The sequence below is a fragment of the Lissotriton vulgaris genome, chromosome 1_1 (genome assembly GCF_964263255.1).
Source record: "Lissotriton vulgaris chromosome 1_1, aLisVul1.2, whole genome shotgun sequence".
In the NCBI taxonomy this organism is placed as follows: Eukaryota; Metazoa; Chordata; class Amphibia; order Caudata; family Salamandridae; genus Lissotriton; species Lissotriton vulgaris.
Genome location: NC_141685.1, coordinates 53,215,391 through 53,242,575, shown reverse-complemented (window position 1 = coordinate 53,242,575; position 27,185 = coordinate 53,215,391). Strand labels below are relative to the sequence as shown.

Sequence of the window (27,185 nt, the reverse complement as noted above, 5' to 3'; positions counted from 1 at the left end):
GGCATTCAGACCACTCATATGGTTTTTCCCCAGTGTTGGATCTTGTATGCTGAGTGAGACTGATTTTGTCATTGAAACATTTATGGCATTCAGAGCACTGATAAGGTTTTTTTCCCCAGTGTGGGGTCCTGTAGGCTGAGTGAGACTTCTTTGGACACGGAAACATTTCTGGCATTCAGAGCACTGATAGGGCTTTTTAACCAGTGTGGGTTCTTGTATGTTGAGTGAAACTTTTTTTTCCATTGAAAAATTTCTGGCATTCAGAGCATTGATAAGGTTTTTTCCGAGCGTGGGTTCTTGTGTGCTGACCGAGACTGCTTTGGGGACTGAAATATTTTTGGCATTCAGAGCACTGATAAGGTTTTTCACCAGTGTGGGTTCTTATATGCTGAATAAGAGTGCCTTTTTCACTGAACATTTTTGGCATTCAGAGCACTGTTAAGGTTTCCCCCCGGTATGGATTCTTGTATGTTTAGTAAGTCTGGGTTTTTCCCCAGTGTAGATTCTCACATGTTCAGTAAGAGATCTATGGCTGAAATGTTTTATGCATTAAGAGCACTGATAAGGTTTCTCCCCAGTGTGGGTTCTTGTATGTTTAGTGAGACCGCTTTGGTCATTGAAATATTTCTGGCATTCAGACCACTCATATGGTTTTTCCCCAGTGTTGGATCTTTTAGGCTGAGTGAGACTTCTTTGGACACGGAAACATTTCTGGCATTCAGAGCACTGAGAGGGCTTTTTAGCCAGTGTGGGTTATTGTATGTTGAGTGAAACGTTTTTTTTCCACTGAAACATTTCTAGCATTTAGAGCACTGAAAAGGTTTTTCCCTAGTGTGGGTACTTGTATGCTGAGTGAGGCCAATTTGGTCACGGAAAACCCTCTGGCATTCAGAGCAATGATAAGTTTTTTCCCCAGTGTGGGTTCTTGAATGCAGGGTGAGACTTCTTTTTTCACTAACACATTTCTGGCATTTAGAGCATTTATTTATGGATTTTGAGGGTTCACCCATGTATTCCTAAAACTAACAGTGTTCTATTCAAGAAGATGGATGTAGTTCATCAGTTTCTTATGTAGTTCATTCATTAATTCACCTAAATACCTTGTTTGTTCTGAAATACAACTTGATTCATGTAGGTCCAATAATGAGTGAAAGTGAACATTAACTCAAAGACAAGAACAGTTTTTGTTCAAAGCACATCTTGATCTCATATTTCAAGATGCTCTCATATATTATATAAAAGGAAAAGAAGGCAAGGTGAAATAGAAGAATGGCAGAAGATCACATAATTTTGTCAAGTGGGGTAGCTTACAATGAACCCAAGTTTTCTCATTTGACATTGTGCTAATCAGCCACTAAATGGGTATCTATTTCTCTCCCATTTTACATCAAACATTTCTTTGTCTTTAATTCTTCGTGAACAAGGTGTGACCCCAAGTGGTAGGCAGAAGACATACAAAAGCTTGGCTTGTTTTGTGCTCAAGGATACAAAAACACTTATGGTGAGCCAGAGCCACGCATACAATTCAAGCCTTCTGTGGCTTGTCCGCCTCTATCACATTTAGGCAATTCAATGGACAAAAACATAAAAAGCACATGGTTTGACCATGATCAAGCAATGTGGTGAAGTAGGAGTCCTAACTCCACAGCACAAGTCTCCTTGTTTCTCAGTCAATAATAATCTCACTACATCATATTTCAGTGAGTGCACTCTGAGACGTGTAAAATTAATTGGACTGTTGGGTTACAGTCCTGTTTTTCCGTCATACACTTACTTAAAGTGTTTCGTTTTTTTTTTTAGTTTTTTTTATGGCTCTTTTATCGCGCATGACTCACCCAGGGGCATCTCAGCGCTCACCAGAGAGGGGGGAAATCCAGAGATTAGAAAGTTCAGAACAACCAGGTTTTTAGTTGCTTCCTGAAGATCAGGTAGGTTGGGGATTTTCGCAGTGACACTGGAAGCGAGTTCCAGTACTTTGGTGCTATAAATGAAAAAGCTCTGCCGCCTGTGCGAGTGCGCCGGATTCGAGGTATATTCAGGAGAGCAAGGGTATTTGATCTTCGGTTGCACTCGCTTGTGTGCTTGACAAGTTTGTCCCTAAGATATGCTGGGCCTTCCCCTCTTAGGGCCTTAAAAGACAGACAACAGATCTTGAACATGGCGCGCTTTTGGATTGGCAACCAGTGCAGTTGTTTGATCAATGGAAGGGAGGGGGTACCGGGGGGGGGCAGTTCAAGACTATTCTGGCCGCGGTGTTCTGTATTACTTGCAGCTTAGATAGAGTAGAAGTTCCTACCTCTGCTAGTAAGGCATTGCCATAATCCAGCCTACTTCCTATCATTGCCTGCACTACTGTTCTGCGGTGCTCCAGGGGAAGATAGGGGATAGTTCTGCGTAGTAGGCGTAGATTATAATAGCATGAGCCTGCAATGTTTTTCACATTTTCTTTCATGTCTAGTTTGGCATCCAATCGGATTATTGGATTCCCAGGTTTTTTACTGAGGTAGAGGGTGTTGGTGCTAGTCCCAGTTGGGGGGGGGGGGCACCAATCTGCTGTCCACAGGCCTGCAGAATTCCCCAACAGCATTAACTCAGTTTTCTCCGGGTTAAGTTGGAGACATTCCTCCCTCATCCAATTTGCTATCGCCAGCATACCACCCGTAAAACGTTGTTTCTCTTCAGTGATGGTTTTACCGATTGGGAATATAGCTGCGTGTCGTCGGCGTAAGAGACAATCTCAAAGCCGAACGACTGGATCACCTTGGCCAGGGGAGCTAAATAGACAATAAATAGGGTGGGGCTGAGACACAAGCCCTGTGGTACCCCCTTATCCTGTAGGAACTTTTGTTTGGAAACATAGGGGCCAAGCATGATGGTTTGCCATCTATCCTGTAGGAAGTTTCTCAGCCACTCTAGGGCAGAGCCTCCGATACCACACTCACTTAGTCTCTCTGCTAGCCTCCGATGAGATATTGTATCGAAGGCCGCAGAGAGATCTAAAAGGATCAAGATAGAAGAGCCCCCAGCATCAGGGTGCGTCTTAGTGAGTCGGTGATTGCCAGCGTAGCTGTTTCAGTACTGAAACCCCGTTGAAACCCTGATTGAGATGGGTCGAGTATGTTATTTGTTTCCAGATATTGACTGAGTTGAGTATTTATATTTGCTTCCAATAATTTCCCTAATAAGGGTAGCAAAGATATCGGCCTGTAATTACACAGTTCCAGAGGATCTGCAGATGGCTTTTTCAGGATTGGCCGTACGACAGCTTCTTTCCAAGTCTCCGGGATGAGACCAGTCTCAATTGAGGCATTGAAAATGCATTGAAATATTGGGGCACAAAGTGGGGAGATCAGGGCCATCGTACCAGCTGGACATAGATCCTGAGCGGACCCAGATTTGGCAGCTGATAATAGTTTACTTGTCTCTACCAGTGAGACCTGATTGAATTGATTGAGCATGGCACAATTTGTTAAGAGGGGGTTTCCGAATTATTGTTTAGTTGGATGTTGTTTATGTCTACAGCTGGGAAATTTGCGTAGATTTTAGCGATTTTTTCCTGAAAAAAGTCGGCGATGGAGTCACATAATTCCTGGGATTCTAATGGCAATTGCTTGCATGCATGTTTGATTTAAGTTATTCCAAATACTGTTAAAAAAAGAAGAGATAGATCTTGAGAAAACAATTTGTCATAAGGGGAGGCTGGGAATTATGAAAAACAACTCTCCTGGTTTAATATATTCCATCTTATTTGTTTCATGCCTTATCACATCTGGTGGAATGAACAGACTTCTCTTTTGGAAAAACCTGGTATGATAAGGTTTTAAATAGGATTATCAACTTTCCATTATTGTTAATGCATTTTCTTAGTACATAGAGTGTTTCCCTACATCACAATATTATAAGCAGTGTGCTGTGCTTAAACTACAATGATGGGGGTAAGAATTTAGGGGCCAGATGTATGTGCCTAGAATCTTGCGATTCGGGGAGGAGCTACGCTAGCAACCAAGATGGCAGCTTAGGCTCCCGGTCCACCGACCTCCGTATCCTGCCAGATGATCCTGTCGATAATCCTGAGTTAACGCCCGACCTCTGTGTGGATGAACCGATGCTCACTCCGATGGTGCAATTCCGAAAACCTAATTTGCTTGGGTGACGGAGCTGCGTCGAGTTAAGGTTTGCGGCCTACTCCAGCAGGAGAGCCGAGGCCTCGAGTTTTGATCTGGCCGTGTCGTAGTTGAACAACATCGGCCGTGAGATCCGTTCAGGGTCCGGTCTACCGCAGTGGAGGTTTTTTCTTTGCCCGATCTTGACGGCGCTCATCTTGCCTGATCAACACCGAGGGAGGAGTGACGTGGCACAACAGTGTCCGGGGGTGGAGGTCCCTGGTCCGCGGACCCGGTGGAGTCCGGCCGGGGTTCGGTGGGTCAGGGTCTTTGCTCACAGAAGCGAGATACATATGGTTGTCGCAGAAACCGATCAGTCGCCCTCCGACGCTGCCCGCTCCGCTCCTGCCTGTCCCCCCCGGGGAAACCGGGCTCCCCGGGGGAAGTGAACGTGATCGGTGTTGAGCGTGGAGAAATGGACCGGATGGAGCGTGAGCCGTCGCTGAAGACGGTATTGGCAGCCATCGGGGCACTCCATTCACATGTGGATGCCTTGATTAACAAAATAATGACGGGCTTATTGGAGATGGAGTGCGTGGAACCGGACCCTGTTACAACTCAGGTATTGTCGCAAGCTATGATTTCAACGACAAATATCTTGATTCTGAATGAGGACCCTGTGCGACAAGCTGAGCTGCATCCCTAAGATGGTCTCCTGGAAAATCCTGAACCCAGCGTTTTGAACAAATTGACATATCTACCATTATCACTGACTTTGGGAGAATCGATTTGCGTACCCCTCCCGGAGAATCCTGTGGGTGATTATTCTTGGACTTCTGTCCCATACTTTCCCTCTTCAGTGGCTGTACGATCTTGGAGGAAAATACGTTGGAACTATCCTTCCATGAATGAGTGTTCCTGTGCTGCTGAAGTCCTTGAGAACTTGCTGACTTTGAATTGTTTTGTACTGCATTTACTCAGACTCTTTTTTTCACTTTGCTTCTCCTATCGAAGTAATGGTCCCACCGGGAGGGGTTCACATAATGGTTCGGAAAGGCCAGGGCTGAGAGTGATTGACTGTACTTGGTATTACGGCCCTACTGGATGTAAAAGTAGTGGCTGTTGGTACCACCGGAGGTTGGGCGGTGCATTACGGCTCCCCCTAATTTATTCTTTGTGATTTTAGATATTATTGAATTTTCATCTAAGGGGGTGCTAGTCTCTGGCAGGGGGAAAGGGGACCGGGAGCTCATATGGAAATGCCCTCCCCCACTTTTTCTCTTTTCCACTTTTGGAACCTAGTTAGTTGGGGCGACAGGCACACTGCTACTGGGGGTTAGGCGATAGCCGTTTGCAGGGGTGCAGGGTGGGGGGATGGGTTTATTGTTTTCTTTCTGTTATCGCTCATATGGTTTTTCTTTTTTTCAATTTCTTTTTAGTTTTTCCTTTACTATCAATATTGTTGAAATATCCTGATTTTGTTCCTTAAATTCTAGTGTCTGGTTGCCATGATTCTCCTGCTGTTTTGATTTTAAGGGTGGGAGGGTCTTGAGAGTCCGCATTTAAACGTTTATCGATCGTACTGTTGCAAATCTTATTCTGTACTCAATAGCGCGGGCCTCTCAGGGATTCTTCTGTTGCTCCACGTTTATCCTGCTATCGTACCAGTTCACCCTTTTATCAATGTATGTATGTATGGCACCGGATATGTCTATTCCTTTTTCCATGTTTAAAATAATAAAAAGATTTATAAAAAAAAATAGAATCTTGCGATTCTAAAATAGCGATTTTTACGGAATCACTATTTTGGAATCGCATATTATATTGAGATTCTTATTATTACCTAATAGTGATTCGGTAAATAACAAATATCGATTAGGTAGTATGACTCCATTCATTCCAATGTGCCTACAGGCCCATAGGAATGAATGGTATTGCATTTTCTAATTTGCAATTACCAAATTGGTAACTGCAAATTAGAGAATGAAAATCCAAGGGTGCCCGGTGGCCTAATGCCCCCCTGAAGCAATGTAAATAGTGCACATCTAAAGGGGACACATGCCTTACGGGCATGTGTGCACAACATTGCACTTTGACAAAATGCATTTATTTCGTATTGTTCAACATTCGCACATGGTTCCATCAACTAGAAGTTGATGGTAATTAGCGTTTCCTAAATGCACAGTTCGCATTTAGGAAAGGCTTCTTACATGTGCAATAGGGATTCGCAAATTGCGATTCCCGGTTTGCATTCGCAATTTGGGTAATCACAAAAAATAATGATTACCTAAATTGTGAATGCCTAGGCATTTAATTCATAGGAAAAGTGCTTTTTCTGTTTGCAAACTGGCTGATTCTGCAAATCGGCCTGTTTGTGAGTACAAAAAGGCTTGATACATCTGGCCCCTATATCTTTAACCACATGCCATTCACAGTTCAGCTGTACAGATGCCCGTTTAAATTGGTAGCTCAACATGCGAAGTGCCACCTGAAAGTGTCCATGTGATAACAAATGATTATGTATTGAGCTTACCTTAAACCTTGTACAGTCAAATTAAAAGTAGCATAATCTCAAGAGTGTGAATTTTGCGACTACAAATAATGCTTTTCGAGGATTTCTAACTCACAAAAAGGTGCCAGTAATTTGTTGCACAGTGCAATTAGGAGGGTGACCAAAGGAGCACCGCCTGCTTAACTGCGAAGACACATCAAAGGTATTTGGCCACAATGGCGATTGCAAACTATTGATCATATTCGGATACAAGATTTGAGGTGGTGACTGTTCAGTAAATCTCTTGATGTGGGCAGTTTACTCTTTGGGAACCATGCTTGATGGCCTTAGGGAAAGGAGAGGACAGACAGTTGGTTCGGTTGGCCAATGCAAAGTTCTGTGATGTCTTCCAAAATTGATAACTTTTTTTCTGTCTTTTTAATGAATAAGGGGTGCCTCTAAAATAAAAAATATATTAATTTGGCAAAGTGAATACAGAGAAGCTGTAGTACTGTCGCTAGTAAGCCACCTTCTCTGTATTTTCAGCAAATCTTAGATAGTCACAAAACGCAACCTACCTACCCACCATTTAGCAGGTGGTTTTGCAACCTCCTGAAATATGAGCTCTTTGTATATAGTTCTCATTGAAAATTGCTAACCTGTATGCAATCCAGTCAGTATGCAAATTCCACATGCTGGTTTGCAAATGATTATTAATACATCAGACCCCTATTGGCTGCTGTTTCAATATTAATGTATGCTTATTTGTTTTATAAAGGGTATCTATCATGCCACTAGTCACTAAGGCACTAAAATATAACATAAACCAATTTGTAAGGCTGCTACTCAATTTCCAAATTAAATACAAGGAGAGAGCCAGGTCTAAAGTCACCCCCTGAACCTCATTAGATTAGATTAATTGTAAGTGGATCTGGGAGCATATTCCAGTTGTGGGCAGCTATGACTGAGAAGGCCCTATTACCAATTGTCTAGCATGCAAATTTAAGGATTACATGTTTTAGGCAAAAAGCTCTCCTCAAAGTATGGGTAGGGTAAGACAACTTGAAAAGAGGCCTGAGAGGGGAATTTTAGTGAACCAATTTATGTACCAAGTACAATGATTTAAACAAAATTCTCTCCTTCAATGGCAGCCAGCGCAATCTGGACAAAACTGGGGAAATGGGAAAACTACATTGAATACCAGTTGCTAGCCTTGCAGCAGGAGTTTGGACGCGATGCAGTTTGTTGATATGTAGCACTGGTAATCCAATGTAAATGAAAGTACAATAATCCAGATGTGAAGATATGAAGGCATTTAAGACTGTAATTTTTTCGAATGGTGTAATTAGATAGCATGCTCGCTGAAGGGAGTGTAGTTGAAAGAGACATTGTGGATAGACAATCTGCCCAGACATGGTATTAGTCTTGTACTGAAGGATCTTATCTTCTGATATAGGCACTGATGACTGCATACTGTTTTAACCGCTTGAACAAGTATGTGCTCGTCTTTTCATAATTTTGAGATGTGTACTTTAAAATGACCTTCCATCAAACTTAATTTCCCTACTTGTCTGTGGTCATTGCTAAGAATTTCTTGGAGTTACTATGGAGACCACTTCCACTGGACACGGGGCCACCGCCAGTGCTGGGAACAACTTGTTCTGTTAAGTGGGATCTCTCCCGTGGAGTCATCTCTGTTTAAATCTAAATCTTCTATGGAATTTAGAGTTCTGAACGCATAAGAACTCTATGAAACAAAGCCCCAATGGGAATCAAAAGTCTTCAAATGGAGTTGAGCAAAGACAGTTTGAAAACAGCATGGCCAGTTGCAAAGAAAGAAAAATCTGAAACCTTCTCAAGCAAAGTTACATGGAGTTTAAAAACATACAGGAAGGTAGAAGTCCTTTACAGTACGAGGGCACACTTGTTTGGCCCCTCTAGGCAAGTTTGAGTTGTCCTGTGTGGGGTGTGGTGCAGTCACTGGACTGGTATGCAAATATATTTTCTGTTATTTGACATGGTCCAAAGAAGGGAAAAAAGCATCGCAATTGTTGCACAAAAACATTAACGGAAATGGCGATTTCAAAATGCATTAATGTTTGCTCTAAAGAACTTGCAATTAAAGAAAATAACATGAAAATTCTTTGAAACAAAATGCAATGGAAACTGAAAGTGCTCAAATTGAGTTGAGCAAAGACGGTGTAAAAACAGCACGTTAAGTTGCAAAAAGAAAACTTGAAATTTTTCCATGTGGAGTTGCACACATGGAGTTAAAATACATTTTTTATTTGACTTTATTTAGCTCTTTAACATACATGTCCAAATCAAACTCATACTATTTGCTCAACAGAGTTTCACAATTGCATACAGTTGTCTAAAAATATCTAGCAAAACTGTACTATCCTTTGTCCGATAATATATTTCTTTATTTTATCACAAGGTCACAATACAGAATTCTTTAAATTTGAGCTTACCAAACAATTTTTTAAACAAAGATAAAAGTGTCAGATATCAATATTTTTGAAAAACAAAACAAAAAGCTAAAAGAAATTAAGTTATTTCTTATTGGTGGCAAGTTGTTTATTATATAAACCCCAGTACGTTGACTTTAGAAAGTGACATTAATCGTTAATTTTTTATTTTAGCTGGCAAATGACTTAAACAGTTATACTACCTGAGGTGCACCTGAGCACACCGTGGCAACTAGACCACAAAATGAATAGCATCAATTGTCTCAGCTGAGTTATTAACTCAATTAAAAACTCAAATTTGCTTACAATGGATGTAAACAGGTGTTATTGTGTAAATTATGTATTACGGAAACTCATGAGATTTCTGGAAGCATCAGTAAACACAGTGCACACAGTATATGAAAGGTACATAATGTTTAACAAGCAATGTAAAATGAGAACATTAAAAAAGCTGCAAGAACTTTTGCTTGAAATACAAATATTTGCTTGCACAGAGCACAACTGCAGGCCATGTCCATTTACGCTTGAACATGAGAAGTTGACGGAAGTACATTTTTATTTTTATTGCTGGGGTACAACCACTTTTTACAACCTCGTACCGCACTCCAAGAGCTTCCCACAGAGATTACAACAGAGGACACCATGACATTCACACAATATGAGGGCCACCACAACAACCAGCAGCGCACTGATTTGAAAAATGCAAATTTGCTCGTCCCCTCCTGTAGTCAAAAACGTGTATATTAGGAAGACAAGTGAAATGAGCAACTACATTCTTAGTTATTTCTGTATCTCATTTCCCAAAAAAGTGCAGCTTTTGCTTAAAATAATATTTGCCATTGATCGGACGTTAATGATATTTTTAACTCTGCGGTAAAGCCAGAAATGACCATTTTCATTCTGTAAAATATGAGACACAAAACTCTCTCCCCCATGATGTATTATATAAAACTTAACATTTTTGTGATATAGCTGATGTACTAAAATAAAATGTCAAAGATGAACTAATGTAGGGCTTTACATTCATTTATATTGCCCAGTAGCTGGCAGGCCCAAGAGCTGTTTTTAAAATCTAAGCACCGCCAATTTATACACGTTTTTCACAGCAGCCAGAAAATGAAGGTTAATTGTCAAGTTAAAATACATACAGGACGGCAGACTTCCACTGCAGTTAGATGCACACACGTTTTTTGATCCCCGAAGGCAAGTTTGCATAGTCTGTGGACGCAGAGGGGTAAGGGATGTATGAGGGTGTCACTGGACTATCTAGTAAATATATTCTTACTTCGCATACTCAAAGAAAGAAAGAATGCAATCAGAAAAAAACAACAACATAAAGAAATGTATGACAAAACTTATTTCAAAAAAAGCAACCAGGTCTGCTCTAAATTATGTGCAACTAAAAAAAACGTAATAAGCAACAGAAATGAAATCACAATGGAAACTTTACATTTTTTCAAATGAATGTTGCATGAACGCTTAGAAAGGGAAAAAGGGCAAGATCAACCACCTACAAAGAAAGGGAAACCCAAAACCTTTTGAAGCAAATTAGGACAAGCCAAGCTTAAATACATTAGCATACAAGTCTGTTGATAGTCAGGGAAAAAAACTGAATCAGATCAGGTGACAATGCCCTAGGGGAAAATGAATTTCAAATACATACAAAGTCTGTTGTACGGTAACTCATGAGGTTCTGTGGTTTTCAACTTTGCTCCGTATCTAGCCGCCATTTTGTGATAGTCGCCATTTTGTGTTGTCTTTACTCAGGCTGCACGGCGAACATAGTGTTTTTGCATTTCCAGCTGCTATGCGTCTCCTCTGTTAAAAGGTAACCCTTTGTCCTTGTTTACGAAACCGATGTCAGGGTCTGGCCGAGTTCGTTAATCCATGTCTAGACTGATTGATCCTTGTCTTAGTCGACTGTTTGGGTCCCACCATTCTTTCTTACTTTATCTTATTTGACTGGCCTTCGCTATTCTCTTCGTGTATTCTCTTATTACACAACTATCCTTTGAAATACGCAAATACGTTCTGCCACCTGCAAATTGAATTACATGCGCTAGCATTGATTAACTTGAGGGGAGGGGAGAACACGGGGTCTAAAAGAAGGGCGTATTCAAGATACTTGATAGCTTGTTTTCAAACTCTTCCTATTTGTCAATTTTGTATGTTTTGGGAGTAGGCATTGTAAATATGTATACTATAAAAGATTGTGCGCCACGGAATTAAGTGGCAGTCTCCTGAGAACTTACCGTTGGTGTACTTCTAGGACCACTGTGCTTAGCTGCAGCTAATAAACCTGATTTTCTACACCTAACAGAGTGTCTCGTGTCTCTGTCTGACAAGGCAGGTGAACCCGGAGATTTTAGGCGTGCCCTGCGCCGCTCGGTCCATAAGGCCAAGTTCTCCAATTGGCGTCCCAACGTGTGGGCGGCTTCAGTGGTAGAGGTTCAGCCCAAGGATCGTGAGGAGCTTCGCAAGAAAATTCTGGAGGAATCGCGAACCACGTCAAGCGACCCCTGTATGTCGAAGTGGACAGAAGGTCTTTTTGCAGCGCGGCTACTCCTTTCCGACGGCTGCTGACGACTGCTGCCCTGACTGCCGCCCTGCCTTGGCGCTCTGGTGATGATTGGTATCGCAAGACGTTAGGCGGACACCTGTTGGCGTGCGAAAACATTTAGTTTAGTATTCGTGGGTAGCACCCACTCTTTTCTCTTGTTTTTGTTATTCGACAAATGAATTAGTCGAAGCCAAGGTGTAAGTACGTTTGTACTGTGACCATTGCTTTTAACCCCCTTGAAGTTTGAGAATAGTCCAGTTCGTTACGAAATGCCTGGGCTTAGTAAGTTTAGGAAATTCTGCTGTTTTGACTGTACTAGGGATTCCCAGCTAGAGGATTCTTGTCCGATTCCTCCGGTTGGAACTCCAACTTATGAGCTCTATTTGAAACATGGTCTTGGTCCCATTATTTTTAAAGCAACATGGATTCGATATACAAAGAAAGATGGTGTTCTGCAGTGGCCACAAAATGGTAGCTTTGAGCCTGATATCTTAGATAACTTAGAATCAATTTTGTTTAAGAGAAAAGCCCGGCCGCAATGTTTGACTCTTTCCGCCTATGGCGTAAGGAAGCCAAACAGAAAGAAATTAAACAGGCAAAAAGAGATAAGAAAACCCAAGATATGACGATTTTACAGGCTGCTCAACAGTTTAAGAATAATGAGACTGATCAGATGATTGAAGTCTCAGAAAGACAGCATCGTATGGCAATAGATAGATGTTATCCTGTGTTGCCTACTTCCCCACATGCTAAAGATCTGGATGAAGATCCCTTAATGTCGCATTTGTTGAGATTACCCCCACCTTATGTATTAGGTGCTAATGCACCCCCATTGCAACCTATTGTTCAGCTACCTGCTGCTCAGCCGGTTGCTCCGAATCTTCCACAATTGCCTTTTCCAGTAATTCCAGCTCCACCTCCTTTGCCGCCGACTTCTGTACCTCAGTCTCCTTTACCGTCAGTTTCTCTTCTAACTACTAGCCCTTCTCCTGCCGCGCCTAATATATTGTCTCCTGTTTTATTGTCAGATTCTCCTACAGCTCGTAAACGACTAGTCGATACTGTTTCTGGTCTTTTATCACCTTTCTTTGGGTCTCTTAATTTTCCTCCTGCTTTGTCCCGAAGACAATCTCGTAGTCAAATTCCAGATTCCGACGAACGAGTTAGGTTAGACTCTCTCGCTCACAATTGGATCATGAGTGGTCCACAGTACAGTGTGCGCGATATCTTGGACACTTTTCTTCAGTGGAATGCGACTACGCAGAGATATGCTTTTAATGTTATGTGTAATACGCTTCTTAAAGGATGGGAAGATATGGATTTGGAATTACCTCCTCAGGGTTTGTTTGACATACAGGATACATTTGATAAAGGACTTATTGTGGGTCCCGATGTTGAGGATGCCGTACAGACACTTGCCAATCTTAGGTCTTCCTTTTTCTCTCAAGCTTCTCTTGAACCTGATCCTGCGGTTCGGCGTAATGAAACACTATCCTGTGCGAGAAGTTCCTCCGATATGGAGAGATGCGGTCCCACAGGCCGGTGCTATTCAGGGTGTGCCAGCTCATTTTCAGCGTATATGGGTACATGTCCCTTGGAAAAGATCGGAAGTTTTGGCGCTTAAACACTCTTTACCTGACCCTCGTAAGAATCCTGCTGGGTATTATAAACAGCTGTCCCAGACTGTTGATGCAGGTATCATGAATTTGGCAGATATTGATATGTTGATGGGAAATGTAGTCCCTCAAGCATTATGGGCTCGGATTCGCAGGGAAGATCACAATCAGGCTTTAGGTGGTAATTGGGCTGCTATTACTGCCGCGGATACAGCACAAGTAGGTAAACCTGATGCTTTGATTACAGAATTGTCTGGTAGAATCATCACTTTAATGAAAACGATGATGCCTGCCTTACGCGTTAATTGGGATAAGTTAGCTGCGTATAAACAGAAGAAAGATGAGAGTGTCTCCAATTTCTTTACCCGTTTCAAGGAGACGTTCATCGACCATAGTGGTCAAGATATGAGTACTGAAGGTGGACAGCGATTATTTGTGGATACATTTGTGTTTAATTTACTTCCAGAATTATCGCATAAATTGAAAGATTCTGAGAGTGCGTGGGCCGTTTCTTCATCCGCCCAGATATTAGCTACTGCTCAGAACTACGAGAATAGGGATAAGGAAGAAAAGGATAGAGCGGAGAAAAAGACTAAAGAACTGAAAACGAAGGTTCTTTTGCAACAAGCTTATCCCCCTCGTTCTGCTCAGCGCCAATCGCAACAGCCTCCACAGTTTCAAAGATTGTTGCAGAAATCTACACCTTTTGTTCCGCGACCTTTGCTGGGTCCTAATCAATGTGCCTATTGTAAAGAGGAAGGTCATTTCAATAGTAGTTGTCTGATTTTATTGCAGCGTAATGGTGGACTCCCAGGGCCACGAGGCCGTGGTGGTTTTCAGTCAGCACCTAGGGGTAGAGGGTGAGGTGCGTTGTCTCAGGATCAGCGTTCCTTTCCCCCCTCAAAATACTATGAATTATTTCGATCAGCAAAATTCTCAGTCTGCATAATATTACAACGACTATTATTATACAGAAAGTGAAAATCCTGATTTTCATACTAGCTAGGACAGCCATGGACAAAGCACAGGAGTGGTATCAGTTCCAGTTGATCAGAATGGGCCTTATGTTAACGTTGTTGCATTGGGTGTTTCAGAGCCATTTCTTTTGGATACTGGTGCAATGAGGAGTTCTATTATTCACTCCAAACTTCCTGGGGCACCTTTGTCTGGCTTAACAAATGTTTCTGTAGGATTCTCTGGCGCCCCAGTTCGCAACCCGGTTTCTTGCCCTCTGCCTCTTTCCATTGGTCCTTATGATTTGGAAGCCTCGCTCATTTTAACGACTGGTTGCGGTGAGAATTTGTTGGGTTTGGATTTATTGAAACGTCTACATGCCACATTGTATTGTTCCCCCTCTGGTGTACATCTTACTTTGGGTGCTAAATTGGTTTCTCCTATGTATTTGTCTAAGGATCAACTGCCGTTTGAATTGCGTTCACTTCCTGCTACACTTTGGGCCACAGGTCCGAATGATGTTGGTTTGCTCAAAATTCCACCTTAGTAGCTTGGGACCATCCATGCCGTTACTGTGAGGCGATCGAGGAAACTTTTCCAGGTTCACAATTTTGGAACGAACAAACGACTGTGGGAGAAGGAAGCGACACGACTTCCCTTACCAGAATTTTAAAGCACCGTAGCGTGAGACGCCGCTAACAGGGGATTCCACACTACCCTTTTCGTGAGATTTGTTGAAGACCTTCGAACCATCCTAAATGAAAATCAAAACCACGGAACCAACAAGACAATTAGGAAACTTAACCTTCAGGAGTAAGAAATAAAAACTCTCTTTAAGAATTTGGAGGATCCGGGCGTGCGCCACCGGTGTAAACCTTAGTCGCCCTGAAGAAACTCCCTGGTAGGGAGTGAAACGCGTTGGCTGATTTGGTTGTAAATTGCACGGTGACTGCTTTTTAAAAGAATGAATAATAATAAATAAAGAACTTTTCTATATACACAGTGACAACGTTTCTGGACTTCTTTCTTGTGCGCCCCCATAGAAAACCAAACAAAATGCCACATTGTATTGTTCCCCCTCTGGTGTACATCTTACTTTGGGTGCTAAATTGGTTTCTCCTATGCATTTGTCTAAGGATCAACTGCCGCTTGAATTGCGTTTACTTCCTGCTACACTTAGGGCCACAGGTCCGAATGATGTTGGTTTGCTCAAAATTCCACCTTACGTGATCACTGTCAAGCCTGATGTTAAATTGCCTCGCATTCCTCAATATAAGATTTCTAACGACGGCAAAAGAGCTTTATTGGCTATCGTTCATGATTTAGTCCAGAAGGGTGTGGTTGAAGAAACAAGAGGAAATGTTTGCAATAGTCCTGTTTTGCCAGTTCTTAATCGTACTGATCATTCTAAGCCTCCTGTATACCGTTTTGTGATTGATCTTCGCGAGGTCAACAAAATTGTTGTCCCTCAGTTTCCTGTTGTCCCAGATATTACTGCTTGCTTACAATGATCCCTGCTTCGGCTGTTTGGTTCCCAGTTATTGATCTCAAAAATGCTTTCTTTAGCATTCCTATTGCTGAGGAGAGTAGAGATCTCTTTGGTTTCTCTCTCGGAGGCCGAAGTTTTCGAATTAAGCGTGCACCTCAAGGTTATTGTGAGAGCCCCTCCATTTATAGTCAGGATTTAAAATCCCAGCCTGACGCTTTCTCTTTGCCTCCTTGTGCTACTTTTATTCAGTATGTAGATGATCTGTTAGTGGCTGCCGATTCAGAGGATATTTGTATAAATGCGACTGTTTCGCTTTTGTACCATTTGTCTGATTTACATCATAAGGTGTCACCTTCTAAATTAGAATATTGCCGCCAAAACGTTACCTATTTAGGTCCTCTCTTGTCGAAGGAGGGAAGGCGATTGACCCCAGAACGTATTCATGCAATTGCACGAATGTCTGTACCATCCACACAGAGGGAGGTACGTGCCTTTTTGGGCATTACCTCTTATTGTAGACAGTGGATTCCGAATTTTTCTTTGTTGGCTAAACCCTCGTTGGCACTTACTCTGAAAGACACACCCCAACCTCTTCCCTGGACTGATGAATGTCAGAAGAGTTTTTCAGATTTACGTACTGCTTTGTGTTCTGCTCCTGTGTTGGGTACTCCTGATTATAGTAAGCCTTTCACACTCTACGTTCATGAAAGAGAAGGTTGCTCGTTGTCAGTCTTGACACAGCAATTTGGAGACAAACAAAGGCCATGTGCCTATTTTTCAGCTACATTGGATCCTGTAGCCAAGGCATTGCCTAGGTGTCTCAGAGCAACAGCAGCAGCAGCGATCTCCATTCGCCAATCTGCTGGATTGGTATTGGATCACACTCTTGTTGTTATGGTACCACATTCAGGGGATACTCTCTTGAACAGAACGAAAACGCAACATCTCACGAGTGCTCGCTTGTCTATGTATGTGTTGACGCTTTTGGCTAGTCACATACATATCAAGCGATGTCATGTTTTAAATCCAGCAACATTGTTACCTATTCCAGAAGAGAAAGATACACAAGAACAGCATGATTGTTTTCTTCGTACAGAGGAGGAAACAAAAGGAAGAATAGATTTGAAGATACACCACTCGTGGACCCGGATGGGATCCTATGGGTGGATGGGTCTTGTTTCAAACTTCCTAATGGTGAGACGACTGCAGCTTATGCTGTTACTACTTTGTATACAGTAGTAGAAACTGCACGCATTACACAGAATTCAGCACAAGCAGCTGAGTTGATTGCACTGACGAGAGCGTGTGTGTTGGCTAAAGGAAAGAGAGTGACTGTTTACACCGATAGCCAGTGGCTCATAGTTTTGGTCGTTTGTGGAATAAAAGAGGATTCTTTACTTCCCATGTTACCCAAAATACAGCATGGTCAGTTGGTGACTGAACTTCTCGAAGCACTTGCCTTGCCTATTCAAATAGCGATTGTAAAGTGCAGTGCACATAAAAGGATCACCGATGATGTGGGTGGTGGGAATGCTTTTGCAGACAAGGTAGCGAAAGAAACAGCAAAAGATGTCAAGAGTTGTATGTATGTTGCAGGTCCTGCAAGATGGGTCAGAGAAGTAGGTATGTGTGAGGACACAATAGAAAGTGTGAAAATCCAAGAAGAAGCAACAGAGAAGGAATTGAGTAAGTGGAGAGAGAGAGTAGGGGAATGTTGGATGCGACGGGATGTTGGACGGAGTTGTCAGAACACCAACATTGGTTGTTACCAGATGCCTATGTACTACCTGTAGTTACTATGGCTCATGGTCCAGCTCATATCAGTGCGAAAGGGATATGTAAACTTTTGGCTCCAGTATGGCAGAATGAGGGTATCCCCAAATGTGCGGAGAACGTGGTAAAGCACTGCATTGTTTGTTTGATGCATAATCCAGGAAAGGAAACCCCAACTCCGGCAGGTCATTTTGCTCCCCATACGTATCATTTTGAGGTATTACAAATTGATTACATTCATATGGAACGTTCCAACAACCTCGAGTATGTCCTGGTGGTGGTTTGTGCTTTTTCCAGATGGATAGAGGCCTACCCCGTAAAGGATAATACTGCTTTGTCCACTGCCAAAGTCCTTTTGAAGGAATTCTTCCAGAGGTTTCGTTTGCCGCGCACTGTCTGGAGTGACAATGGAAGTGAATTTGTTGGTCAAATTATGCAGGTGTGTGCGGGTCTTGGTATTAGGCAGAAATTCCATGCGGCAAACCATCCTCAGTCAGCGGGTTTGGTAGAGTTTTATAATGGCACTCTCAAGCTCAAATTAGCAAAGATTCAGGCCAGCACGGGCCTCGCTTGGCCCGATGCCTTACCTTTGGCACTTCTCTCTACAAGAACAACTGTACATTCTCGTTTAGGACTTAGCCCTTATGAGGTCGTCTTTGGGCGTCCAGCCAATGTCTGGGGAGTCCCTCGACCTAAAAAGTATTCCAATATTCCATACCCATTGTTGATTGATTACTAACGAAGTGAAGTAGTGTGGCTCACTGGTTAGAGGCGGCAGACCCGAGAGCAGAGGAGGGCCCGGGACCAGGGTTCGATTCCCGGCGCGGCAGGTTTCTGGACCAGGGTCAGCAGACTCGATAATTCTCTCGCCTCGGTGCCCACTTTGATCAGTGATCACACTCGGCAACTCTGGGCATTAGCTTGCCTCATCTTCACTAACGGCCCCACCAGACCGCCGGGGATGCCTGGTCTCACCCTGGAGATACCCATTAAGGGACCATCTCTCAGGGAAGCCAGGAAGGGTTTCGCAGCGGTCGAAGCGCCTTGGGACCCTACGGGTAAGTAGTGCGCTATATAAATGCCAATACATTTACATTTACATTTACACATTTACATTTACATTTACATGACCTCACCACTAAATTACGTGTTATTCATCAACAGGTCCAAAACACTTTGCCGGAGGCTTCCTCAGATCCAGGTCATTCCATCCAACCTGGCGACTATGTCTGTTTAAGGAACTTCCAGAGGAAGAAGAATCTGGAACCTCGTTGGGGGCCGCTGCGACAAGTGCTTTTGGTTACGTGTACAGCAGTGAAGGTTGTCAGGAAGAAAAACTGGGTCCACGGCGTGCACTGTAAGAGGGTACCTTTGCCTTTACCTTACGACCAGTGGGTCCAAGAAGGCATAGCTTACTGTGAAAGTGAAAAAGTACCCCGGTTTGTACCTTTCAGTAGTGCACGCCTGGACTGGACAAGTTCTGAGAAAGAAGACGACGACATGTTGCAAGAGGCTGAACCATCACATAAGGGACTGAACACAACAAATCCAGAAACTTTGTTTCGAGACCAAACGATACCTGGCAAGACACGGTACAACCTAAGACCTAGGTTGTTAAAGGACAACTGAACTTTTTGTGTTTTCCTTTTTCCTTTTGATTACTCTTGTTGAAAGACATTTCCTTTTCCACTATCCATCAAGTTGCAGGGTCACGGTATGAGTCTTAGGCTGTGACCTGAGTAGTGACCTAGGTCAGCAGGACTTGCAGTGTCATAGGACGGCTAATACCCACAACTTAGTGATCCAGGAAGATTACCGTGAGCAACGCCTTTAGAGAATGGATAATAAAGTGGAAGGGAATGATATCAAGATTGTAAAGAGAAATAAGTAGAAGAAATTATTGTTTAATCGATGTAACGTAGCATTGTGTATTCTAGTATGTTTATGTATTTTATTAGCCTGTGTGGGTTGGGTTGCCCACACTATGCAGCAAACACCTGCTCTAACTTCTGTTTCCTTGTCTTTTCCTACTACTACCTCCCCGCATAAGTTCTATACACTCCCAGATCATGAGCAAATTAGGGGAACAGAATCCTTCAACAATTCATTCATCCAGTTAATACATCAGCATCAACTGGTAGTCAACACTACTGACTGTTGGGTTTGTGGGCTAATGCCCCATAATGCTGAGAAAGGGATGCCATATTTAGTCCTTCCATTTTCCTATGAAGGTTCTGCTTGGGCTTATTTGGCTATGTTTTCCAATGCATACCAGAATCAACTTCGATATCCTCCTGATGGTCCATATAATGGTGGAGCGGATTTTAGTCATAGTCCTTTGATAAAGGGAATAGTGACCATGGCTAAAATTGCCGACATTGGAAAGATTCCCGTAGATGAGAAGCGAGCATATGATGGTTGGAATGTGACTCGTTACGTTACTAGCCTTACTGATAAGTCTAGACAAAGAAGATCTTTGCCAATTTGGACCGTACCTCATAAAGGTAACTTATGTCTGCAGATAAACGGTCAGAATAATAAGAACAAACAGGAAAGGAGTGTTTGTTCCCATAAATACATCTATTCACCCTTGGTTTCTTCACCGCTAGTACCATCTCAAGGTACATATTTTGTTTGTCATGATAGAGCCTATACATGGCTTCCCGCCTATTTTTCAGGAACATGTTACGTGGCTTTCCTCCTTCCTCCGACATATACTGCTCCTTCAGGTCATCACAGAAAGAGATATGGCAGAGGGGTTATTGATTCTGGAGACAAAGCTGGACAAGAGGGAGGAGATTTTATTAAAGGGTTTCTTCCCTTTTGGGGCCCAATGGCCAATAGCAGAAACATTAGACAGCTAGTTCGTGTTGTTGAGGCTACGATAAATGTAACTTCCGGAACCTTGAGTAATTTGACAGCCGAACTTCAGGCGCCTTATGACTTTGCAAAACCGAATGGTTTTAGACATTGTCCTTGCAGATAGAGGAGGAGTCTGTAAATTGTTTGGGTCTAGTTGCTGCATTTACATTCCTGATAACGCCCCTACAGTATACCAAGCCATTTCAAAGTTACACGTGATTTCCGAGTCTATTCATCAGGACACAGGAGATTGGTCTGTGATGGGTTGGTTTTGGGGACTACTGTCCACATGGGGATGGAAAGTGTTCTGTGGTTTTTGACTTCGCTCCGTATCTAGCCGCCATTTTGTGATAGTCGCCATTTTGTGTTGCCTTTATTCAGGCTGCACGGCGAACATAGTGTTTTTGCATTTCCAGCTGCTATGCGTCTCCTCTGTTAGAAGGTAACCCTTTGTCCTTGTTTACGAAACCGATGTCAGGGTCTGGCCGAGTTCGTTAATCCATGTCGAGACTGATTGATCCTTGTCTTAGTCGACTGTTTGGGTCCCACCATTCTTTCTTACTTTATCTTATTTGACTGGCCTTCGCTATTCTCTTTGTGTATTCTCTTATTACACAACTATCCTTTGAAACACGCAAATACGTCCTGCCACCTGCAAATTGAATTACATGCACTAGCATTGATTAACTTGAGGGGAGGGGAGAACATGGGGTCTAAAAGAAGGGCGTATTCAAGATACTTGATAGCTTGTTTTCAAACTCTTCCTATTTGTCAATTTTGTATGTTTTGGGAGTAGGCATTGTAAATATGTATACTACAAAAAGATTGTGCGCCACAGAATTAAGTGGCAGTCTCCTGAGAACTTACCGTTGGTGTAATTCTAGGACCACTGTGCTTAGCTGCAGCTAATAAACCTGATTTTCTACGCCTAACAGAGAGTCTCGTGTCTCTGGCAAGGCAGGTGAACCCGGAGATTTTAGGCGTGTACTGCGCCGCTCAGCCCATAAGGCCAAGTTCTCCACTCAACGTGATTAGAAAAATGTCAGAGTAGAAGTGTCTAAAGAACTCTGACTTCGTACCAAAATTAACCTCAACAAAAACGGGAAATAAATACTGAAGCAAGCACTATGCAACTCTGGTGGCGCCAAAGAATGGAAAATATGGAACAGTTTGCAACAGGTCCACAAATGCAGGGTTAAAACAGCTCAATGGAGAAGGGAAACCTCGTCAATTCTGGTTCTTGAAAAAGGGTTTTAAAAACACCAAAAAAAGGATACAGTTTAAACAGGAATGCCATGTGTGCATTAGAACTCAAGATGTAAAAAGGATGAAGCATGAATGCAAGGGCTCAAAATCACAATCAACTCCCCCCCGCCTTCAAAAAAACATTATTATTTGGATAGCTTTTGGAAAACTGTTATAAATTGTACTCACTTAAATACCCACAAAATTATATATTTGGAAACACAATAAAATACAGAACTCCAATGCAAATTGGCAAGTTTCTGCTGGGCTACTACTGGAAAGGGGACCCATTTCTATACTTTGAAGAATTGTTTAAGATAGATAGGACAGAAATGATACCAACTGTGGGGTGGGGGGAGGCAACCCACATTACTTCCTCCCTTCGCAAGTCGGACTTCAAAAATAGGACTGCAGCCCACAAGGTTCTGATTTTTAACATAAGCACTATCTCCCCAGAAGTGTACAGAAGTGACCGGAGCCTTGCAGCAGCATGTGTGTATTGTAGTTACCAGACAGCCAAGGAGCTCTTCAACCACCAGATTCTACCCTCCAACACTCTACAAAAAGGGGTGTGCGGGAGCCACCAAAGGGCCTCATGCCAGTGACTCAACCTGGCCTTTTGAGGGGTGGTGGGAGCACTGAAACTTTGGGTAGGCCCAACCTTCAGTAAAATATTGCCCCTATGGGCCAGCCTCGTACCCCATGAGCAGTTGACTCATTAAAAAAATTATTAGCCCCCTGTGCCTGCTGTATCCTCGTCGGAGGCAGGCCCCTGCATTAATTTACTGGCCCGAGAGCTGCCCTCTGGGCACAATAGTTTTTTTTACCACCATAGGCCAGGTGGGCCTGATTTTGATTATATTTGCCCCCCCCCCCCCTTGATTAGGCCCATGCTCCCTTCTATTTTCACACCCAGGTCACCTAAGGCCCCGGACGAGGAAAGTGAAGCACAGACATGTTGCAGGATACAGATGCGCATTGCTGCATCAGGCTGGGAAAACCTAAGAAATCATCTTTTTGGTGCCCCGGTTTCAGACGTGCAGTCTTTTCTCCCCTCCAGCTACAGAAGAGTCCAGGGTGCAGCCAGGAAGGTCCACCAGTCCGGCGGCAGGTGGTGGTGTCTGCGGCCCTCCAAAAGAATACAAAACAGCAGCAGGCAGGTGAGGAGTAAGTAAACAAAGAACACCTTACCTACCTGCTGCTGAGACCCCTGCTTTTATTGGCCCAGTGTTGAGCGCTTGACCAATACAAGGAGGAGGTTGCATTCACAGGCATTTTTGTAGAAAGTGCAGGCTTGCTAAAAAACTGGTAATTTAGAGATTTTTTAAGTACATCACCAAATCCTAGAGGGTCTGAATGACTATGCTTCCTAATATAATCATGCCCTGTGGGCCACATTGGCCCAAACTCTGCCGGTGATCCTAATAAAAGCTATTCGAGATGGACGTGTTGCTGCAAAGTTTGTAATTCGTTGTAGCTTGGACATGGTTGACTGCTTGGGTAAGGAGATAGGCACGAGTGTGGCACTTCAGTGCATCAACTGGATTAGGTATATAGGATTCTCTGAAGACATCTAAGCATCTTTAATGGACCTGCCGTTCAATGGCTGTGTCTTTTAAACAAGAAAGAGGACTAAGCCCTAGACAGATTTAAAGAAAGCAGAGCCACAGCACATTTCTTGGACCTGTTTGCCCCCACCAAGCAATTTCATCAAAAATGTTCTCCCCTCAGTGGATACAGTAGGGTTTGTCAACTCTGCTAATGCCAGACCCCACTGCAAACCCAAAAGGTATGCTAGTTCTTTCATGGACATGGCGCACAAAGACAATGTCCACGACATGAGGGACAACACGCCACTGAGTCACCTGCTGCTACAGCGGGCGCAGCCGCAAAACCTCTTTATTGTGTCCTTCCTGACACAGAGTCACCCTGTTGGATTCAGAATCTAACATTTTGAGATTGTGCCAGCGACAGACTCCTCTCCCTACTCCACCCAGATTTAACAGTGGTGGCAAATGCATCACTTCTGGGTTGGGAAGGCTTTACAGGAGAGACGCAGATTAGAAGACCCTCGTCACAGGCAGAAGCCTCACTCCACATCTGTTGGGAGTTGCAAACATTTTGCTCGGTGCTCATGGCATTCCTGCCCACCATCAGAGGAGGGCTGGTGCAGCTTCTCCCGGACAACATAGTCAATTACAAGGATCTCATCAGGACGTATCAGACTCAAACTTGTTTGACAGCAAGCAGAAGATTCAATGGCTTCAGGTGTTTGGTCAAGCGAACGGGGCACTGGAACTGCTTCGTTGAATTTGACTTCCTCCTGGCAATGCTGGCCTGTGATACAGAAAATCCCATACTGAGGAGTAATGAATACAGTTTGAGAGGTATACGGGAGAGGTGGCAATCTACTGTACTGATGAGACCATGATAAATAACTGATTAACGAATGGTTGAAACATCAACTATACAGGGACTGTTTTACATGAACTAGGTCTTCTAAGAATAAGCTTTGCTTAACTTGTATTGTACAAAAGTAATGTTCGGCCCTGTTTCTGTGTATATGTGGATCAGATTGTTCTATCATATCACTTTCACCTTGAGCACCACACCGTCATCACTCACAAATGTGTATATATACACTTGCTGCTGAGAATACAATTTGAGTTATTAGAAAGGAAAAGGCCTCGTCTGAATTCTACTCATGATACAAATGGTGAATTAACATCTGCCCAGGGCCTGCATATGTGATATAGGCCAGTGATATAATCAAACCCTCGGACCCCAGTGTTTATTCTCATGTGTAGTGCTTATATGCGGCTCCGATCGTCACTTCTGGAGCAGAAGGGCATAGACACTGAGCTGCACAAAGTCATCTACGAAGGTGCAGCAATACTCCTTTCAGCTTTCAGGATTTAGTCTGGCTCCTGGGGAATATTCACCAGGTGAGGAATCTGCAGGTAAAGGAGTATCCACCAGAAAGAGCGTTATCAAGTGTAATTTGTTTGAATCGCCATCGTCTACAGAAGAACCCTCAGAGTCTCGACCTGCAGGACAGACAGCTCCAGCGCCTTTGAACACCTACACTTTCAGATCCACACCGACCCCAACACCACCCTCAGAGGAACACTCGTCTACAGACCCCCGGCCACAGTTCATCGACACCATCTCCGACATAGTCAGCACACACGCCCTCGCGTCCGCAGACTACATCCTCTTCGGTGACCTGAACTTCCACCTCGAGAATGCCAATGACAGCAACTCCTCCGCTCTGCTTGAGAACCTCGCCAACCTTGGACTCAAACAGCTCGTCACGATCCCTACCCACACCGTCGGTCACACCCTCGACCCCATCCTCTCAGCCAGCAACCACACACCTTCAGCCACACCACCGAACTCCACTGGACTGACCGCCGCTGCATCCACTACACCTTCAAGAAACCCGCCTTGCACCACCACCAGCCAAGGATCCCCTACCGCAGCTGGAACAAGGTCACAGAAGACCAGCTCATCACCAACCTCGCTCGGGACCCATCGACAAACACCACGGACACAGATACAGTCGCCAGCAACCTCAGGAAATGGATCAACGACTGCGCCAACACTCTCACCCTGATCAAAAAACCCTCCAACAGATGCACAGCCAAAAGGCCAGCTGGTTCACCACCGACCTCCAGAAAACTAAGCGGACTTGCCGAAGACTCGAGAAAAGATGGGACCACGAAAAGACAGTGGAAAACCACACAGCCCTTAAGAACGCAATCCGCAAGCACCACCAACTCATCTGAGCCACCAAAAAGACCACCTTCAAGGAACGCATTGACAACAAGGCACACAACAGCAAAGAGCTCTTCAACATCGTGAAGGAGCTCTCCAACCCCAGCTCCAACTCCAACGCCATCCCGCCATCGCAAGACCTCTGCGACTCCCTAGCCATTTGCTTTCACCGCAAGATCGCAGACATCCACGACAGCTTCAATAGTCAGACCTCCCCAACAGCCGCCAAAACTGCAGAATGAACGCCCCCCAGCCTCACCAACCACCTGCTCTCCTGGACCCACGTCAACGACAAGGATACCATCAAGATCATGAACACCATCCACTCCGGCTCACCTACCGACCCCTGCCCTCTCCACATCTTCAAAAAAGCAGGCCGCATCATCGCCCCCCAACTTCGGAATATCATCAACAGCTCCTTCGAGACCGCCACCTTCCCCAAAAGCGGGAAGCACGCCAAGATCAACGCCCTACTCAAGAAACCCACAGTGGACCCAAAGGACCTCAAGAACTTCCGGCTCATCTCCCTCCTCCCGTTCCCGGCGAAAGTCATCAAAAGATCGTCAACAAGCAACTGACCCATTTCTTCGAGGAGAAAAACATCCTGGACCAGCCCCAATCCGGCTTCCGCAGCAACAACATCACCAAAACCGCCCTTATCGCTGCCACAGATGACATCAGGACCATACTGGACAACAGCGTAACCGCAGCCCTCATCCTCCTGGACCTCTCGGCCACCTTCGACACCGTCTGCCACCACACCCTTAGTGACGCCGGACTACGCAACAAAACCCTGGACTGGATGACCTTCCTCACCAACAGAACCCGAGGGTCCGCCTCCCGCCCTTCTGCTCCGAAGCAACCAATATCATCTGCGGCGTACCCCAAGGATCATCTCTCAGCCTCACCCTCTTCAACGTCTACATGGCTCCACTTGCCAACATCGTCCGCTCGCACCTCAACATTGTCTCCTACGCCGATGACACTCAACTGATCCTCTCTCTCACCAATAACCCTGCCACCGCCAAAACCAACCTCCACGAAGGAATGAAGGCAGTCGTCACCTAGAAGCAGGCCAACCGCCTGAAACTTAACTCGGACAAGACAGAAGTCCTCATTCTTGGATCCACCCCCTCTGCCTGGGACGACTCTTGGTGGCCAGCCGCACTGGGAACCGCACCCACACCCAAACCCACCGACCGCGCACGCAAGCTGGTAGTCAACCAAGACTTATCGCTCTCAATGTCCCTGCAAATCAACGCCGTCTCCTCCTCCTGCTTCAACACTTTTCGCATGCTCCGCAAGATCTACAGATGGATCCCCACCGAAACTAGGAGGGTGGTCCCCCAGGCCCTGGTCAGCAGCAGACTGGACTACGGCAATGCCCTCTACGCGGGAACCACGGCCAAACTCCAGAAGAGACTCCAACACATACAGAACACCTCCGCACAATTCATCCTCAACCTACCCCGCCACAACCACATCACTGCCCACCTGAGAGACCTGCACTGGCTCCCCGTCAACAAGAGGATCACCTTCAAGCTCCTCACTCAAGCTCACAAAGTACTCCACAACACCGGACCAGCATACCTCACCAGGCGTCTCAACTTCTACACACCGAATCGCCAGCTGTGCTCCGGCGACCTCGCCATGGCTGACGTCCCACGCATTCACAGGTCCTCCACTGGTGGCAGATTCTTCTCCTACCTCACGGCCAAGTCGTGGAAAACCCTTCCCATACAGGTGTGACAGACCCAGGACCTGCTGACCTTTAAGAGACTCCTCAAGACCTGGATGTTCGAGCAGTAGCTGCACCCCGCCCCCCCCCCCCCACCCCTCAGTAC

General features: G+C 44.3%; 1 protein-coding gene across 1 annotated transcript in view; it reads left to right on the top strand.

Annotated features, from left to right (window-relative positions):
- The window catches only part of LOC147737217 (uncharacterized), a 202,780-nt gene that overhangs the window by 54,318 nt on the left and 121,277 nt on the right, over nt 1–27,185 (top strand).